Here is a 19,835-nt window from a genome sequence, read left to right as displayed (position 1 = left end):
TTAGACACTATGAAGAGAGAGACATATTCCTTGTTTGTCAACTCATCAGTAAGAAGAAGACATGATCACTGCCTATCACCATTAGCTTTAACTATCTTATCTCAGCACCTTTTCTCTTCAGGTTTCATGAGATGCAAAGTTAGGAAGACAGCCACAGTACTGTCTGGCAGGTGATCCAAGAAGCAGCCCAGAAAAGTGCTGCACCTCCCACCTTTAAGCAGCCTGTTCTTGAACGGATGGGAATGGCACTGCAGTTAAAGGCAGGAGGCATTTATCTTTCTTCTCGTTAGCCCTTTTGCAACCTCAGACACATACAAATTTTAAAACAGTAACCTTCTCAATTGCTGTGAAAGGGAACACTCAGTCTTTACGTTCCCAAACCAGAAGTTGGACATGTTAAATTTCTTTTGAACACTCTTACACAATAACCAACCTCTAGCTGAAATTGTAATTGTCTCAGAGTACAATAAAAATTAGGAATATGAACTCTCCATTCATACCTGAATAGCAATTTCACACATTTTAATATCACAACTAAACAAAGTGCACCTGATGAATATATAAATACTGCAATCTCTTGACTACAGTTATTACAGGTGGGGTAGACTTCAATGAAACTGAAACCTGGGTCTTTGCCAGTATTTACATGGAAGAGCTTAGCAGCATACATTCTGTGAGCAAAGCAGGACATTTAATACAGCCAAAATCTCTGCAATGATCATATTTCCTCAGCATTCTGTTGATACCGTCCAAACTGAAGCACTCTTCAGCTCTTTTGAGCTTTCCAGACACCTTCCTTTAGCTTTGCATGTTTTTAACACAAAAAATGTTTATCAGCTTGAATGTAGGTTAATAAAAAGTGTAAACTGGGATTAATTAATGCATCAAAATCCAACATTAATTCTCACAATCTTGCTCCAGTTAGAAAGCGCCCCCTTGCTGGAAATTCCTCATTTGGCTGGTCAGATTGCTTCTTTACTGAATAGCTTCCTCACCAATGCCAAAGGCCTTGTCCTCCTTTTCCAATCCTGCCCCTCTTACTTTGGTGAAAGGCTTGACTTGTACTTTAGATTTTAACAGTAAATTCTGAACTAAAACTTCATTAGCTTTGAAAATATCTGAGTTATTCAACTGATACCATGAAGGCATCTTAATTCTTTCAGGTGACCCAACACTCACAGTTCCTATTGTACTTATCATTAATATTAATCTGTGTATTAACTGAAAAGATATACTGAAGACAGCTTCCTAGAAACCTGCTGACTTTTCCCTTTGCCTATTCTGGCAGGCCAGGGAACACAAGCTCACAAAAAAAGGGAAATGCAAAACGTATCCAAAAAATGCATTGCTAATAAGACAGGATGGAGGTCAACATGAAGTCCTTAAATATATAGCTGCAGCATCTCTTGTACATAACTTTGTTTTTAAGTACTTGTCACCCTCACTGAGCTCTCTGCAGTGAAGAACAGCAATCTGACTACTACACCCCATAAGTGCAAGCACTCTGATAATTCTTGCATAAATGAATAAAGCTACCCTTCAGAAACACAATTTTCCTCGACCAGGAATCAAGTCCAAACCAACAATTTGTATCTTATTTAGAAATTTCTGACTATCAACTTTGCTCAATTTTCTCTGTCAGTTACATTTATAACCCTCAGGTTAGAGATTTGAGGATAACTGCATTTAAAAAAGGCTGAAAAACCTTCGGTTTTGCTGGTATTAGCATTAACAAATGCTCAACAAACCAATGTATTCATTTACCTAGTGAAGACTGCCTATGGAACTAGCTGGGAAAGGTGATCAAGACAGTCATGAAAATTTTTTCTATGGAAATAAGCTCACATATATGCTTACAAATTATGAGACCAATCTACAAAATATTTTGCGCGTATACATGTACAAAACATTTGTAAAGTGAAATTAAGTTTCCAAAGCATATCAGCTGTGTGAGTGCATATCAAGATTCAAGAATATCAGGTTAAAAGGTGCCAAGCTACCTTGATTATATCCAGCGTATTAACAAAGAGCTATCATCCCTATTTACTACCTTTTCATGAAACTGTGGACCACAAAGCACCAATTACGGAAAGAAGTACCACTACATATTATGCTTCATCAAGTCTTGACTCGAATTTTGGTCACTGCAATTGGGGTATATTAAGTTTGCAAGTGGATACATGAAACCTGTGCATTTAAGGCATGACTTCTTGGCCAGGCAATCAAAGACATTCACCAGTGTAAAGATAAGAGAACCTGCTTGAATAAGGTTTGCATGTTTCCAGCTCTTAAAGTGGCATTAGCATCTTCTTATCAGGTGTTTGAAGCAGTCTTGGGTGTACAAATAAAAAGGAGGCCTGAACAAAATGTTTACCTTTCAACTACAGCAGTTTAAAACATCTGCTAAAGGTACTAAGATCAGTAGAGGAAAATCACTCTCTTAAAAGACTGTCTTTATTGCTTCCTGTCTTATCTTCGTGGTCACCTGAACTTCTGGACTTGCAAGAAATGCCAATATATTTGGCCTTCTGTTTCCCAGACACACCTAATGGACTGCTTATACACCGTTGTACATCATTCTCCCCTAGAAGCACATCTCTTCCTGCTGTGGACACTAAGATTGCTATAAGCATTGCAATTTTTCTGGTGACTCTAAATCCTTCATCATGGCCAAGTCACATTGGAGATTTTCTGCCTTTATCAGCAAACCAGAATCCCACTAAACGTAAGACAAGTAAAATGCACCTACTCACATGAACAATGGATGAAAACATAGAGTAGGAGAACCTACTTCTTCAATAAATCAGAAGAGAAACATATTACAATCATGCCTTATCTAGAAAGATGGGGAATAGGTCTGTAGCTTTGAATGTTCAGCCCTTTCAGTTGTGAGGCGCAGGAGAAGGATCATAAACTTGATGCTGGTAGAAAGTTACGCAGCCTCTGTGTGATGCCATATCCATACAGGAAGGATGACCTGCACTGAGCACACTACTGTCAGATACCTGATGGATTAACTACCTACCACTGTCAGATTTTTTTGTTTTCCTAAATTCCACTTTTCAAAATTAATTAATTGAAAGCATTAATTAATTAATGCTTCTGATATACTAAACATCTTCAACTGTAACTCACTTGATAACGGTTTGCTTTCTACCTGCTGTATTTTTGAAGCACATCAAGAAAGAAGTAATAAAACCTTTGAATGTACATGGGAATGGTCTCTTCCTGTGCCAGCTTTTAAGGAAAATTGGATGAAATTACCATCTCATCTATAAAGCCAAGTTAAAATGGAGCAATGTGGCCATCTTGATCACAACACCATGAAGAAAATACCACTGTTGGTTTGTTCAAAACCTCTGAAACATTTATCAAAATATGACCACATACTGTGACAGAATACATGCATACAAGTTACTGACTAGCAGCAGTTAGAAAGACAAACACAGACACATACAATCAGGTAGTGTGCATCATCATCTTTTTTAAGAGATACTGTCAAGAGCCTTGTTGACTGACATGCCTGTCATAGGCCCCCACAACACGATAGAAACACTTTAGCTCTTTGACTTCCTGTACAACTATCATATTAGGAGATTGTATTTCCTTTTCTGTGTTCTGTCCCATCTTAATAAATACTCCACATGGTAAGGGGGTTATTAATTCAGCCCAGCCTCTGGAGGAGCCAAGTTAAGTCTGTTTATATTAAGAGACAGCCTTGGTAAGCTGCAGGCCCCCAAAAAGCATATAGAAAGCTAGCATCTTTACAATGATTTACTGAAAGCAGCAGCTCGTTTTAATAAAACCATCCCAAAACATAAAATTGATTGAACCAACTGCTGTGCAGGGCATACACAACAGCTGATCAAAATCATTCAAGATTTTTATTCCTAGAATATCTCCACAGCTCGCAGAGTTTTTCCTACTTTATTATTTCAGTTCTGATACATGACTCACTTAGGCAAGCAGAAAAATTAAGGCTGACAGATATTCTGATATTTTTAACCAAAAATTTGGATAAACTCAAAATAATCTCCCGTGTGAAAAACCAAAATGAAAGCCAAATATACTTGATAATCACCAGCAGTCTTCATAATGTAAAGACTAACTATTATCTTCCCAACTATCTCTTCAAGTGATATAACATGTCATGATTAATTGTATCCCAAAGAAGTTCCACAATACTCCATACAGATTACTCCAAAGGACACATTTCTTCCATTTCAAAAGGTTTTAAAGGATAGATTTATAATAGCATTACAATATACACACACACTCTCACACACATATATAACTGTTCTTTAAAAAGGCAGAAAAGATGAAAACTTTTTCCAAACTCCAAAGATAACATTGCTAACTTTACTTTCCTTGCACAAAATATCACCCAGAAGAGTTTATCTATTTTGTTGAGCATAACAAAAAGTTCACCTTTTCAGAGTGTGCTACATGAAGCTTTGCCTGCCTTTTATATAGTGAAGTAATTTTATGGTATTGTGTCACAATGAAGGACAAAGATAAGCCAACTGTTTAGATTCCTCTCCTTTATGTTGTGGCTTTGATCACTAACAATGCTGCATGAACAGCCAACAGAAGGCTGACATTTCATAAAATATGCAGTGATAAAAACTAATACTGTAGCATCTGGGAGCGATATATAAAATGCAGAAATACACCTAATAACTGTGATCTTAAATTACAAGTTACTAAAAGCTAAATAAGCAGCATACCTAAAAGAAAGATTAAGACAGGATTTTTGTGCTTCTGTTCCTAAAAACAAATTTAAAAAAATTAATCCAAGATATGCTATCTATTATTCTTAACAATTCCTCTGGTTCCCTTGTATCTTAAAAGCAGCCCTGTAGAAGAGTGCTTTTTTGCCGTATCATTAGGTATCAGCAGAAGTCAAACACTCTATAAGCCTTTTTCGTGCTGTATTAATGCTCTAATGCTTTGTGAAGTCCCTTTTATTGTCTTTTTAAAAATATCAATCACACAAAACACACATAAAACCTGATGACTGATTCTTCACTGTTATGTAAAAAGCTGAAGCTCTATGATGACAAAAATAAGTAAAAATCTTTCCAATAAGCTGCATAAATTAAGTAAATCTCAGAGAAGAAATTACATTATTTTAATTTATTTACCTTAAGAACATTAAGAACCTGTAAGACAGGCCACATAAAATGGAGGATTACATCCTAGAAAGCAGTGAATCCCTACAGAACTTACAAGTCATTGTAAATAACCAAATGCTTTTTTTGCTCTTACTATGTTGCTGTAGCTAAGAAGCTAAAAACAATCCCTGGGTGCATTACAGGGAAATATATGGTAGTACTAAGGACCTGAAATTATCTGCACATATGGTATCACTGGAATGCTATAACCAAGCCTGGTATCTTTAATTTAAAAGGAAGTTGAAATTAAAAGGGCCAAAAAAGGAGTTACAAGAATTACAGTCAGGAAATCCTTCTTTTTATTGTGTGTGTGAGAGAGACAGATAAAAGATCAGTATATTTAGTTTATTTATAATAAGATTAGAGGTGACTTGATTGAGATCTACAGCTTAGTACATGTGGAGAAGGTGTAATAGCCAATAACTATCTAAGCAAGCATAGAAAAGGATAGTAAGACAGAATTACTGAAAAACATCAAACAAATTTGGTCTAGTAATACGATGTCTTAATTATTACATCAGGTTAGACAGCAACATAATGCATCTCTTTTTGTATATTAAATATCAAAGTAAAGGCGGAGTAATGACTTGGATTTTATTTTTTTAATGATTAATACTTTACCTTGACTTATATCAGATGGCTAAACAATCAAAATGATCTCTCCTGCACTGAAAACAGTTTAATACTAAAGAAACTGCAATAGTCAATTTACTTTAAAAGATAGTTTTATACAACATCTCTGTTCTCATTTATGATTCCATGGGTCATACTTTAATGCAATTACTCAATATAAAAATTACTTTCTCTAATGTAACATAAAAATAATTTTAGGAAAGGATGATATTATCTATCTTTACAAGACTACACCATCAAGGAGCAAAGTAAGAGTGACTTATGTAGTGCAACAGGTTAAGTAGCTACTGGTCATCTACAGGTGTGTGTAACATTAATATGAAGCTGAAACAACTGCTCCAAATAATTTGAATATAATGGTGCAACATTTGCTTATGGCACTATAAAATGGGTAGGACTTCCTTAGCATAGTTATGAGATCTAGTAAAATACAAGGTCTAAAGATCTAATTGTAACAAGGAGAACATAACGAATTCAGCTTTTTAGTATTAGGCCCTCATTTAATAGCAGGGTAAAATGAATCATGTATCAGATGAAAAAAGAATGCAAGAGAAAATCCACATTTGGTGCCTAAAGAACTGTGAAGCATATTTTTGGTCTGAAAACACATACTGAAATTACACTTTAAGTACGTGGGAGGCAATTGTCCTTGTGGTTATAATTAGTGTCCAAATTTAGGGACTTCAGCACTTAATGCATACCCACCCGCCTGTTATCCTTACCATGCTTTTCTATGTCACTTAATGGAGATGAATACTCTTTTCCCACCTCATATTTACATCAAGGCTATTTAATTTCTTTAGGCTGCTATAATAGGTTAAACGGCAGTCTCAACATCACTCTTCATCTCCCACTGGACAACGAATGGCATTATAAGACTGAGAATAGATGAAGGCATATTTACATTCATAATGTTCTTGACTATAAAATTTATGTAAATTATGATTTTATATTTGCAAATACTATAATTTTCAGTTCCAATGAATACTTTACTACTCTTTCATCATTAACTTTCTATGTACATTACATGGAGAGAAAAACCAATGAAAATAAAGAAACTAAGTGCTGTGATCAGAGAGGCACAGGTCTTCTGTAAAAGGAAAAAAATGCTTTGTTTCTTAACTGATCTTACCCCTGTACAGACAGGGGGCTGGACTACACCTCACTGCTCATACGGAGTGTGTAAAACCTACAGTAGTTTTTAAGCAGGTAACAACAAAACCAGATTTGTATTGACAGCTTGTATTTTAACCCCACCAAAATCTAACAACTATATTGCTGATGAAAACTAATTTTTTCCCCATCTGTATAAATAGTATTTTTTCTATTCATTGACAAAACACCATGGAAACACTATGTTAATTACAGAACTGCATGTAAAGTTTGGGAACGTGTTTACAGATGTTACACAAGAATGAAAAACTATCAAAATATCAAATTTCATTAACTAAGCTATTGCTCCACCAAATGGATAGAATGATTTTTAAATATCCTGAGAGTGGAAAAAGAACTTTTTAAGAAGTTAAGAACATTCATCTCTCATACCTCTTGTGAGACATACACACACACAAACACACAAAAACTGTGTATTTCTACGCACACACTATCATGATCTTTCTGTGGTGGTCAGCTAAGTATTTCCTTTAATTTTATAACATGCAACTCTGACTCAAAAAATGTATGCTTCCACAATGAAAAACTGGCAAATCAAATTGGTCCAAATATTCTGACATATTTTTAAATGAGGAAATTTTTTTTGTGTGTTTTGGTAAGAGCTTAGTGTGACATTTTCAGACTGCAAATGCAAACATATGTAATGAAACAGCTCTCAAACTACCACAGTCTTAGATGCATATGTTATTTTTAAGGAGGTGATTCCTTGATACCTGAGAAGCAATATGAGAATGAAAAAATGTCACATATCTTAAGGAAGTAAAATTGGGCATGTAAGACCAGTTGAATCAGTTCTGTGTATAACGAAATTGCTGGTTATATATGTTGTTTTTCAAGTTACTCAACAAGTAATCATTAGAAGATTCAACTTGAAATGCATGGACTGTGTATATATTCAAAGAGATATATTTTAAAGAACAGTGAATTTTCTGGTGTCTCTTAGCTTTGTGCCTTGTAATAAAAACGAATCTAAAAGGACTTCAAGATTCTGTCCCAGTTTGACAAGTGGAGGAATTATGGACTTGGAAAATGGCCCAAAGCATCAGTCTCTTCCATTAAATATCATTTCCCTTTTCCTAGTTACTTGAACCAAATTATTTTTCTGTGTAAAGAACTAAATTTCCTAAGCTTCTGCTGAATGTCTGGCAAAAGCGAAATCAGTATCACTGCTATACCAGACCAAATTGTGGCTACCAAACAAGAAACCCTTTCTCTTAGCACCCTACAAATACTATGAAAAGGGAAAGTTACTTTGTGGGACTTTTAACAGCAAGACCTTGAGAGATGTTGAGAAGACCGTCGCAAACTCAGAGCTTGTTTGTACAGGAAACAGGGAAATCAATCTGATACTACTCCCTAGTACTTACCCCAGAGAAAATACTGAAACCTCAATATTAATTACAAAACTTAAAATAGTCACAAGAAACAAGACGCCGGAAGCTATTTTAATACTGGCAAAGTCTTATCTGCAGCTTTTACTACAATTCTTCAAAGAAGCTTGCATATGAAATCTTCTGTATTTCAAGTTCCTGCATTGCCCACAATGATACATTCAAGAAAGGAATTGCATCTGAAAAGTAGTGTCAGAAGAATTAAGAAAACTGCATTAGCCAAATTTTCTTTTCAAAGAATCTAGGAGCACAAGGCATAAGATCCCTGTGTAGAGTAAAACTGTCAAGAAGGAGTAACTTGTTTTTTTTACAATAAATAGTCCATCCTTTTCATGATGTTTAATACAGTATCTTTCGGAATAAGAAAAATATTTTTATGGGAATATTTTAATATTTAAATGTGTCTTTGCTAAAAACTGAACATTAAAGTAAAACGAAACCATGATTGTTTCCCCCTAAAATGCTAAACCATGCAGGTTTCATAACTATAGTTTTCACGTACAGAAGTAACCACAATTCCATTCAACATTTACATTTCATTCCTAAAATTGCATTTAGTAAGTGAAATGCATCTAGATATACAATTAGTCACTCACTATTCCTCTAGCTGGTCGCTAGTCACCTAGAGCAAAGTTTCACACTATAAAATATTCTCAGCTGGAGCACTAAATCATGATTAGACATAACTAGATACTGATTCACAACTTAAACATTTAGCCATTTCTTTTGCTTTTGTCACAACTTACTTTTTACACAGCAAATGCTTTTTAAAATTTTGATGCCAAAATCCAGCTGAAGGTATTGGATGACTTTACTGTTATAGAAAGCAAACCAAAACAAAAATACCCAGCCCCAAAAATCCCACTGAATTCCTATTCCTTTCAAGTAACTATATTCATACGGAGAAAACTCAGTAACAGCCTGTCAATTCAGGAATTCTGTTACTTCCTATAAGTTAAATACTTTCCAAAGTCTGAGTCTAAAAGACCAAAAAGAAACTAAGTGCAATCTGTGCTTTCAAGAGCAATGTGTAATTAAGGTCTCCCAACCATTTACTCAGGAAGAAATACTGTTGCTTCTGGATTTTAACTTAATTAAAATCACTTTCCTGTCAGATGGTATGAGTGTCTCCAAGCAAGAGTGTCTTGATCTACTTTTTGTTGGTACATTTTATGGGAAGAATACATTCACTTAAAAAGAAGAGCATTTTCTTCCTTTTCTATCCCTTACTCCTCTCTGCCAAATGACAAAGAAGAACGATTTTTTTCCTCAGATCCAGCTTGGATCCCACTATAAAGTACACTTCTGGATTCTAAAATAATATAGGTTAATATGCTAAAACAAGTCTAGAACATTTATAATATAGAGACATTTTTGCACCTGATCTACAATTCCCTTGCAAAAGATAATAAATATTGCAAGTTTCAAGATACAAGCAACCTTTTCTATAACCCTAAGGCAGGCATGCTCCTTAACAAAAATGATAAAACAACATTCAACCACTTCTTGTAAACTAGTTGAACCATTCATACCAGAATCAACTCTTACTACAGTAATGCTTATGAGAAAAGATCTTAAAGGATCAGATACATAATATGGAGAAAACTACTGCAAAAAGTGGTGGCAAGATTTGAACTCTTTAAAAATGACAAATCTGTAGAAATTATGTTCCAAAGAAAGTGTTTAATATGAAGTTATGTAATGTACATCATGCAATGAAAGTTTGAACAAAACCACACGCAGCTGCTCAGAATGTTCTGAGTTTTATATATGTTCCACATTAATTTATTCAAAAATGACAGTGTGCTGGAAATATACAATAACTTCTGGCCACCATGGCTTCTATCACCTTAAAGAAATGCATGAAGTTCTATATTTACTATATGTGTTTATTGAATAAATAGCACTAAGCAATGTGTAGAGGGTCTTAAACTATCATGCAGTTGGTCATCACTGTCACTTTAATTTGGCTTTATTCATCCGCTTTCCATCAAATTACAAATGCTGGCCAGTCACAACAGCTGAGAAATGCTGCTGTTTGCATTGCAGAGCAGTCCCTAATACTGGACTCCAACAGCACATGGCTGGCATCTACACTGGCACCTGTCAGTATCGTTCAGTACGTTTAGACATTTAAATCCATATAACTTAAGAGCAAAACCCACTAAAATTCTGTGAACTTCCTTTAGAATTTGTCCTGGAAGTAAAGCACTCTGTAAGTCCCACAGAATTTCTTCAGGAGGAGGAGAGAGAAAGAAAAGAGAGCCAAGGATAGCCATGAAATAGCATCCCTTCCCTTCAAGGGAAATTACAGCCAATATTTTAGAATTTTTCTTTGTCCTTAAAACTTTACTGGAACATTATCACAAGTCTAAACACATCAGAGACAACTGTCTGTGATTGTCACATCTATGGTAGGAGGAAAACTTCAAATACACCAAAACATCATTACAATCTTGTTTTTAACTCTATACACTGCTGGCAACCCAACTGTTTCTCCTCTCCATCATCTTCTTCATGCAGATATGCTTAAGGCTGCCACTTTTAATCCTTAAAGAACAATTTTAACAAATTCTTTTTAACTAATTCTGATTAGCATTTATGATCATCTGAGGTAGCAGTTATCTCTTACTGAAAACAAAACCAAACCAAACCACGAATTAAAGTCTTTTGACCAGGTTCAATCAACACAACTTGTAACCCCTGCAATGTCTCTGAAAAAGTTTGAAAGTCAATAAAATGCAGAGGAAACATTATATAATGAAACTTTGTAAGAGACATACATAATACTAATCAAGTAAAACGAAGGAAAGAAGCTGCTGTCCTCAAGTAGAATCACAGACTGGTTTGGGTTGGAAAGGACGTCTAAAGAACACCTAGTTCAGCCTCTTATCATGGCCAGAAAGGTGGACATCTACTAGATCAGATTGCTCGAAGTCCTATCCAACCTGGCCCTGAACACTTCCAGGACAGGCATCTGCAATTTCTCTGGGCAACCCATTTCTGTGTCTCAACGCCCTGATTGTAGAGAATTTCTTGCTTAGATTTCATCTAAATGTTCCATCCTTTACTTTCAGAGACCTAAAGAGGCCGTGGTAAAAAGTCTCTCTCCATCTTTGTTATAGAGCCCACTTTGAAGTATTGCAAGGCAGAAGTTAACTATTCCTTTGTACTGGCAAGGGTGGTTTCATGGTTAAAATGAAAATGAACTATAAAGCAGGCACCAAGCACAATGAAAAAGCTCTGCCAGAATCAGCTGGGCTCTGTCCATGGCCTGCTCAGGCTTCAGAGTCATGCTGCCCAAAAGGAGGCTCAGGAAGGAAATGGGGCAACATGCCAGGGCCAGGGGCAAGGGCAAGGGAGATGCAGTGCACAAAGACCACTGCCAGAGGCAACTTGAACTAATAAGAATGTGAAGCAGTACCAAATTTGTCAGCTACATAAAGTAGGTAAATCTAACACGGTACAAAGAGGAAACACAAAAAGGATGGGCTAACCACTAGTCCTCACCGGGAGGATCTGACAGCTACTGAAATAAAGCGATGAGAATTACTAGTCCTGACTTGATACTATGTACCCTCGAGGGGAACTGATACAACCTGATTTTAGTGCTTTTCAAAATAACTCTTGATCCTGGACCTGTTCTTCCACCCTTTGAAACTGCTTGTCCTGCAAGTTTTGCTACATCTATGTCCTTATCATATGCATATCTCTCTTTCTCGAGCCCATCTCTGTAATACAGTCATAAATGAAACACAAGCAAACGGACCTCCAACAGCAGGAGGAACAGCAACAACAGAAACACTGCAATGAATGCTGGTGTTGGGTCTTTTAAATACTTAAAAGTTCTGCTCATACAGATGTGTGATGACCTCTACGAGCTGCATAACAGCATAACAAATGGGTAATTCACTTGCTCCACAAAACACAGATTACTGTAGTATTTAAGAAAAGATGCCATCTGTAATATAGCTACAAAACCAGTGCTTTTTAGACTGATACAGAAGTTTACTTAAATTTAAATTAACTGACAAATTATAACATGCTACCTATTCTAGAGCCTGTTAGACAATATATAAAATCACTTAAAGATTTCTTCTTAGAAAGCTCTGCATTTCAAATTATAAACACTTACTGAAGTATCTAATTACCTGAGATATTTCATCTGAAAAAACCCCAACATTCAGTTTTCTTGATGCTTCATAACCCAGTTTATAAAACAAAGACTTTAGAACCAGGCTGCAAGCCAACAATTATCAACTATTATATGGGATTCAACTACTCCCTAAGTCAAGGAGCTATGTTTAAAGCTATATAGTATTTCAGTTTCTTTATCAATCACTTCAATAGTGAAACTTGTTTGACCAGTTTCAGTATTAGTGAACATAAAAATACCTGAAACACAAGAAACCAAGAAATATTAAGTGAAACCAGTCTCAGAGAACAATGGAAAAATTTCAAGCAGAGGGAACTACAGGAAAATAAGTAACCAGCATTTAAAAATATTTTTTCTTCAGAGAAATTATCTGTCTTAAATATAGATTTAACAAATAAGAATAAGGAATAAGAAGTAAGGTGCACTAAAGAAGCATTATCACTTTCCCACCGAAGAATTCTTAACATGATTTAATTCGTAGTCAGAACAATCTACAGTATACCAGTCCTGAAACAACTGTGCCAAGCTTACTATGAAGCAAGCACATAACTGTATAATTTTAATAAGATTATACACATCTGAAATACCAGGGTTCCTCAAATACGTCAGTTGCAGTGCTCTTTTCTAAATTAGCAAGATGCATTGCTTTCTTCAATGAAATTTCTATTTTCTTGTTTCCTATGAAGAGCTGTAAGAGGGAAAATGGCCATGGACAGAAGAGATTCACTGTTTGGTAAATAGAAAATGAGGCAAGAAAAAAGAGATGCATTTTGGCAGTCTATTTTAATCATCAAGACAGAGCAGACAATTTCATTTTTCTTTCTTCCCTTCTCACTTTCCCTCATTAGCCACCAAGAAGCACCAGATCTACTCACTCTATGCATACTACCTTACTGCATGGCTAAGAAAATCAAGAGATGAAACAGAAGGTAAGAGCAGCAGCCACAGCTTCCAGTTTGTGTCTCAAGTATCAAGACCTGCCTGTAGTCTGGTCTACCACTGAACAAGCACAATACCTCTTTAACAAAGGAAAGATATCCAGCAGGTTACAGGGAAACCCCTGCTGCCTGAAGCCTTTTTCACTAGTCTGAATGCTGCCTCCAAAATTTGGAGTGAGAGACGACGGAAGCTCACGCTACTGAACTTGGCTCACCTTGAAGGCACTATTAGGGAGAAGCCCAGTTTGTCAAAAACTTAAAGAAAGATCTCCCAGGTTTGTTCGTGAGTATATAAAGCTTGTCTTACATTAAATGTACATTGCATTAACCAGAATATTCAAAAGCTGCTAAAGCAATTTTCAAGAACAATTTTAACTGGTTTTTGAAAGACACATATTCTCTAGTAATAGGAAAAAAAGCTATTTTAATTAGTTTTTCTAAGCAAAAAAATAAAAAGACATGCCTACAATTATGTAGATCAGTAAAATGAGTTCATTGTAATTACTTACTATAGTGTTATAATGTAATTTTTTAATTTCACAATGTTGGATGCAATGAAAAATGATCTTGATATAACCTATAAGAAGCAGTCTAAACACTTGGAAATGGTGAAATCGTATAATCACACATGCACATCCAAAAAGACTAGGCCACCAAAAGCACCAGTCATTACTTCTCAACTCTATTTGACAATTCCAAAATCCAGGCACACATCCAGAAGAACTTTCTGCCCCATGTCTGGTCAGTAAAGAAATTGAGGTTAACCTTTAATTTTTAATGTCACCTGCAGCCAGTGACTGCTTTTTCTAATGCAAGTGACAGATAAACAGCAAAACACTCCCAAGATGATACACAAAGCACCACATACCATAAGTGCATTTTTATTTTTATACCAACTCAATTTCTCAAATGGATAACCAATGTTCCTACTAATTTACATTAAGAATTGAGTGAGGCATGAAAATTGTTCTGATGCATAGGCTCTATTTCTTTAATGTACTGCATAGTGTTCTGTACTTTATTGCAACACTGGAAAAAAAGAACTACACTTAAAAGGTACAGAAACTACATATACAAGCTCATATACGTCCTAAAAATCACTTTAGAAAGGAGTTTTAAATTATCCAGAGAATAGGAAGGAGAAATAACTAATTGAAGTCACTGATGGAAGTCAGTAAAAGCAAAGTAAAAAAAAAAGTAAAAATTAAAATGAGTTTACTGACCTTTAACTACTTGAACTAGTGTGTTTCTGTAGACCAATACTAGAACTTTAAATCCACATTGCTAGGATTTCCAATTTATAATTCCTTTATACAATTCAATACTATCACCTGAACATTTGCAAGGTAATTCCAAACTAAACAGAGGGAATATGGCAAATTGAGGTAATATAGTCTAGCTATTTAAGGCCAAATTGGCAAGTCTTTAACAGTAAACACTGTATCATTACTAAACACTGCCATGTTGTTAATGTTAAGGAGAGGTTTAAATTAGCGAGTGAATTGCCCCTTCAGGTCGGGACTTAGGGCATATTATGGGAGAAAGCAAAGAAAAGCTCCCACTGACACTGTCTATGTTTCACCAGTTCTGTGGGAAGCAGACTGCAGTACAGTTATCCATCAGTTTTAAAACCAAATACTCCAGTCACTATTTTCACTTGTCTTTTAAAATTTAATGCAGCAAACTGGGGAGAAAAGAACCTATGTTTGCAAAGTAAGATTTCTTTTGATACAGAAATGGTATGAAAATAGTTTTTGGACAACTACAGGAGACACATCCCAAACATTTTTATAAATGTTAAATGTGTAACTATGACATTAATGAAAATGAGGCAAACTCAGTTTGCATTTTTTAAAAAGTACGAAAAAATTAACTCACATAGTGGCAGGTGCTCAAACACAAAGCAAACAGTTGTCTTTACAAGGATATTCTCCACATATTCAACAGGCAAACAGCGTTGGGATACAGCCCAGCCACTAGGAGCAATGAGGAAGCTGGAGTGGCAGCCTCAGTACCAGACTTCTGGAATTGACCTTCAGATGGAGAATGAAGATACTTGATGAAAAAATACTAAAAATACTTTTATTTTTTTGTTTGATCTAACAGGATTCGAGTTTAGGATTCAAGACTTAATGAACTGGATTTCTTCTGGACATTTAGATATAACAAAAAACAAAAGCTACTGAAATTAGCTTAAGCTTTATCACGTCAAGTAAATATTGTATTTCACATAATCATGTATCAGGAGAGATAGAAACAACAAGTAAAGTAAGTCCATGTGGTTCAATTTACTTATTTCTAAGATGACAATAATGGCAGAGAGACAACTCTAACAACTTGAGCATTATGAAGACTTATTCAGTATTCAAGCTGGAAGTTTTATCAACATCTGATTCTTGGCTATTTCTCAGCATTATTTTCAATTTCTCCTCTTGTGAATGAATGTCTTAAAAACATGTATCTTATAAATTTCAGTAATTTGGTATTTTAGATATATTTTCTAGGAAAATATATCTAAATATATATTTTGTTCATTCATTATTAATAAGACCACAAAAAATTGTATAGGGCTCAACAGCACACTACAGCTGGTTATAAACACACTAAAAATGTTGAAGATTACGGTTCTACGAATAATTTAACAAATGAAATATCAGCAACTGATCAGCCATCTATCTTTTATTAATTCTCTTTTAACTGTTCAAAAATCCCCTTGTAAATCACAAAAAAAATTTTTCAAACAAACCCTTTTCAAAACATCTTTATGCACTTTTTCAGCTACTGTGAGATAATTAAAGTCTATTCACGGAAGGATAAAATGATATTTAAAAATTTTTTTCCTGTTACAGATATGCAAAGCTAATAGTGTTGAATTGGAAACACCATCTTCCCTTTTTCAAAAGGTGGTACTTTACTGTTTCTATAGAGTTTTCACCAGAAAATGTAAGAACACAACCACCTAGACACTTCTTTTTTTTTTTTAAGTCCTAAATAACACTGATTTTGCAGGTAAATACCCAAATAGCTCCTGAAATCTGACCACTGTTGTCAGATTAGAGTGTTGTAATATTTAGAAATATACCACAAAAAACATACCCACTTGTAAAAGAAAAACAAAATTGGGATTTCTTTTTTAAGAAATTAAATTAAAGGTAATTGTCTACTCCTGAGTATATAAAACAGTTACAACTGAATAGTGGGTTTGGGGGGTTTTTTGTAATTTGGATTAGCATCCTAATTGCAGCATACTAGCACACAAATGTATTTTTATTCTAGTGCATACTTTGAGTTATTAAGCCTGGCATTAAATTTTGTAACAAGATGTAATATATCTAATTCAAGAGGGCTTAGAGTATTCCTGTATTACTTATTAATATGTTAAGTGAATGTTTGGACAATTGATTTCAACTAGGTTTTGTGACTAAAACATGTGACAAAATACAATTTTCAAATTACATAGTCCATTTGTCATAACTACTGTTCTTTCTAATTTCTATAGGTGTTAACAAATTAAGCAAAAAAAGCCACACTGACTAAATAAAGAACAGTAACCATTTCAGAATTTAAAAGAAACCATCAGCATTAGCAAATGTACCCATTTAGCCACTAGCAAAGCATCCTTGCTGTTATGCATTCCTATTTCCTTCCTTTGCTTTTTACACCCTCCTTCCTGCATTTTCCCCCCAAACTCTATATTTGCAGAGGACTCACTACAGTGAGACCACAGTCTCGTTTGTACTGAAGCAACAATGAATATTAACAAATGCATTGCTCAAGTATCACAAGACAACTCAGTCACAGGTGGACCCAATCGGTGACTGGTTTGTTTAATAAAATCAGTATCTTTAACATACTAATTCTGTAAATTCCTACTGAAACAACAGAAACATCCTGCAAAATGGTCTCTATGCCTGCACTGAAGTTTTCTGAGTTACAAATGAGTTGGACAGAGTAGAGAGAATGGGAAAAGAATAATCTCTATTTGAGCATTTGGCCTAGTGGAAATCAAAAGATGGACTTATTGTGCATATGAAGCAAATTATATTAGAAAATGAAAAAAAAAGAAGATATTAATAAGTTATCAGAGTAACCTATGAAACAGAATAGAATATAACATTAAGATTTTTATTACCATGACAAAAGATATAAAGATTATTTTACTTTGAAAGTAAGAAAAAGTAACTTCACTACATGAGCTAAACTATTAGTAAACACAAACAGAAAGAATCTGCCTGTATTTTAGCAAAAGTGATGCCATCCTCATGTAGACAGCTCACTTTGAAGGATCCCTACTAGACATTTCTGGAACTTACATAAGGACTGCATAAAATGCAGACCATCTGTCAGACTTCTTGAACATCATTTACAGAAAATAGCCTTTGATATATGAACAAAGGTATTTCCTTACTTGCACAAATGCCTCCATTCCCACACAGGACAGAGGAAAGCAGGAGTTCAGTATCACATGCTAGTAGAAGGTTCTTAACAACTAGAATTACTCCAATGTTTAAAGTAGGTATCAGGAAGGAAATGCAGGTAACTTGCCTTAAACCTATAAATGGAAGTGTTTAGGGGAGCTACTTCTTCAAGGTAACAAAACAGGTACAATAGCACATACCAAAGAAGTATTCATGCTTCCCGTGGTCCACTAGTCACATAACTATATTCTGCTTGGAAGACTGAGAACAAGAAAACATCCCAATGCTTTGCCACTTGTTCTCACTAAGTCTTACTTCACTCTCCTTTCAACAGACATTAAACTAAAGGGCAGGAGGAGGAAAAGGGGATGAGAACAAAGAAAAGAAACAAGCCTAATTTTACTATTGTCTGTTCTTCCTCCCCCAATACTGTTTCCATTAAAAAAAAATTAATAACTAAGAATACATGTAGCCAACAATACAAATTACTTAAATATCTCACTATTTTAGTAAATATGTTTGATTAATTTCTCATCAAGATTCAATGGTATTTCAAAGATCCATGCTGAGGGATTCACACCTGAATGCTTTTCACTCAGTCTGTCTTTAGGTAAGTAAATTTTAAATTAGACTTTAATTTCAAATAGCCATGTGCTATTTTTTTGACATCTGTCCATCATAATACTGTCCATCATAATACAGAATTAAAACCCAAAAATACTAACATCAACATCAAGATGTAATGAAAATATTTTAAGAAGAACAATTCCTTTAAAAACAGAGTATGTGCTATGTTTAAAATATGGAATTTGGTTACTGAAGAGTCACAATTCTGCATTGCTTCTCAGGTATACATACACACAAAAGAGCATTTTAAGATGCCAGAAGCCAAGCAAGATACTCACTTGTACAGGTCTATTAAGTCTGTGAATGCAGGAGCTGCTGCATTTCACAGTCTATTATTTATATGACAGAATGAAGATCTGAAAACATGAAATATAGCCTTAAATTATTCACTTATTCTTTTCACAAAAGGAGAAACTGTCAATCTAACACTAAAAGACTTCAAGCATATTTCTAAAGGTTTCATGAAAATTGCCTTATTTATCAAAACTTTATTCCCTCCGTTTGTTCATTAAATACTGTAGCTTTGCATTAAGGTCAAGCAGTGTCAAGCAATTACTGTTGTTGGAAAAGTCCTACTTCCTTAATACTCAAAGAAACCATGGTATATAGTGAATTATTTTAATAGGCAAACTGAACACTGTTTATCCAAAGTACATTTCAACCATAAAAATGTATTTTAAGGGTTTCTATCAACAATCAATTATAGTACTATTTATTATCACAGCAGCATTAAGCATGATTCTTCGTCTGCTTAAATGCCAACCTTAAAAAATATACATCTATTTTAGCATATTCAGCAATATTCTGTTCTTAGCTCATAACAAAGGAAAGTAACAAAAATTAAGTGACCTATAAAGCAAACTGAAAGGTAAAAGATAAAACGTTGAATTTTAAAGAGACAGTATCAATCGGTATAAATATACTGGCTTCTGTTCTCATTCTCTGTTGGTGGGCAAGAGGGCTCAGCTTATATGACAGACCTTAAAAAAAATCCACCCTGCTTTCACTGCTCCTAATTTTGCAGTTTTTAGGGTGAAATTCTCCATCTTGCAATATACAAGAAAAGTTAAGTGATTATGCACAAATTTATTAAACATCAAGAAAAGGCCACTCATAGGCCACCCTACCCAATACCAAAGTCACAGTCATTCAGGATAAAAGGATTTCCTTAATATGTTTTGATGTAACAATCCAGGACAAAGTCCCCCTTGACCTACCTCAATTTTTTACTGACCCATTTAAATGGCCTGCAGTTCAAAAGGCTAGAATGATGATGATTTTACTATGTAATCATCTCTAATTTTACATTTCAGAGAAGCAAAATT

At 34.8% G+C, this 19,835-nt stretch overlaps 1 protein-coding gene across 4 annotated transcripts in view; it reads right to left on the bottom strand.

The window, feature by feature from the left end:
• Positions 1-19,835, bottom strand: part of TBC1D5 (TBC1 domain family member 5) — a 318,296-nt gene that overhangs the window by 232,724 nt on the left and 65,737 nt on the right. The gene's annotated exons all lie outside the window — the stretch shown is intronic.

This window comes from Corvus brachyrhynchos, unplaced genomic scaffold (genome assembly GCF_000691975.1).
Source record: "Corvus brachyrhynchos isolate BGI_N302 unplaced genomic scaffold, ASM69197v1 scaffold53, whole genome shotgun sequence".
NCBI lineage: Eukaryota > Metazoa > Chordata > Aves > Passeriformes > Corvidae > Corvus > Corvus brachyrhynchos.
The sequence above is the reverse complement of the archived record's forward strand: the minus strand, read 5'-3'. Positions and strand labels throughout refer to the sequence as shown.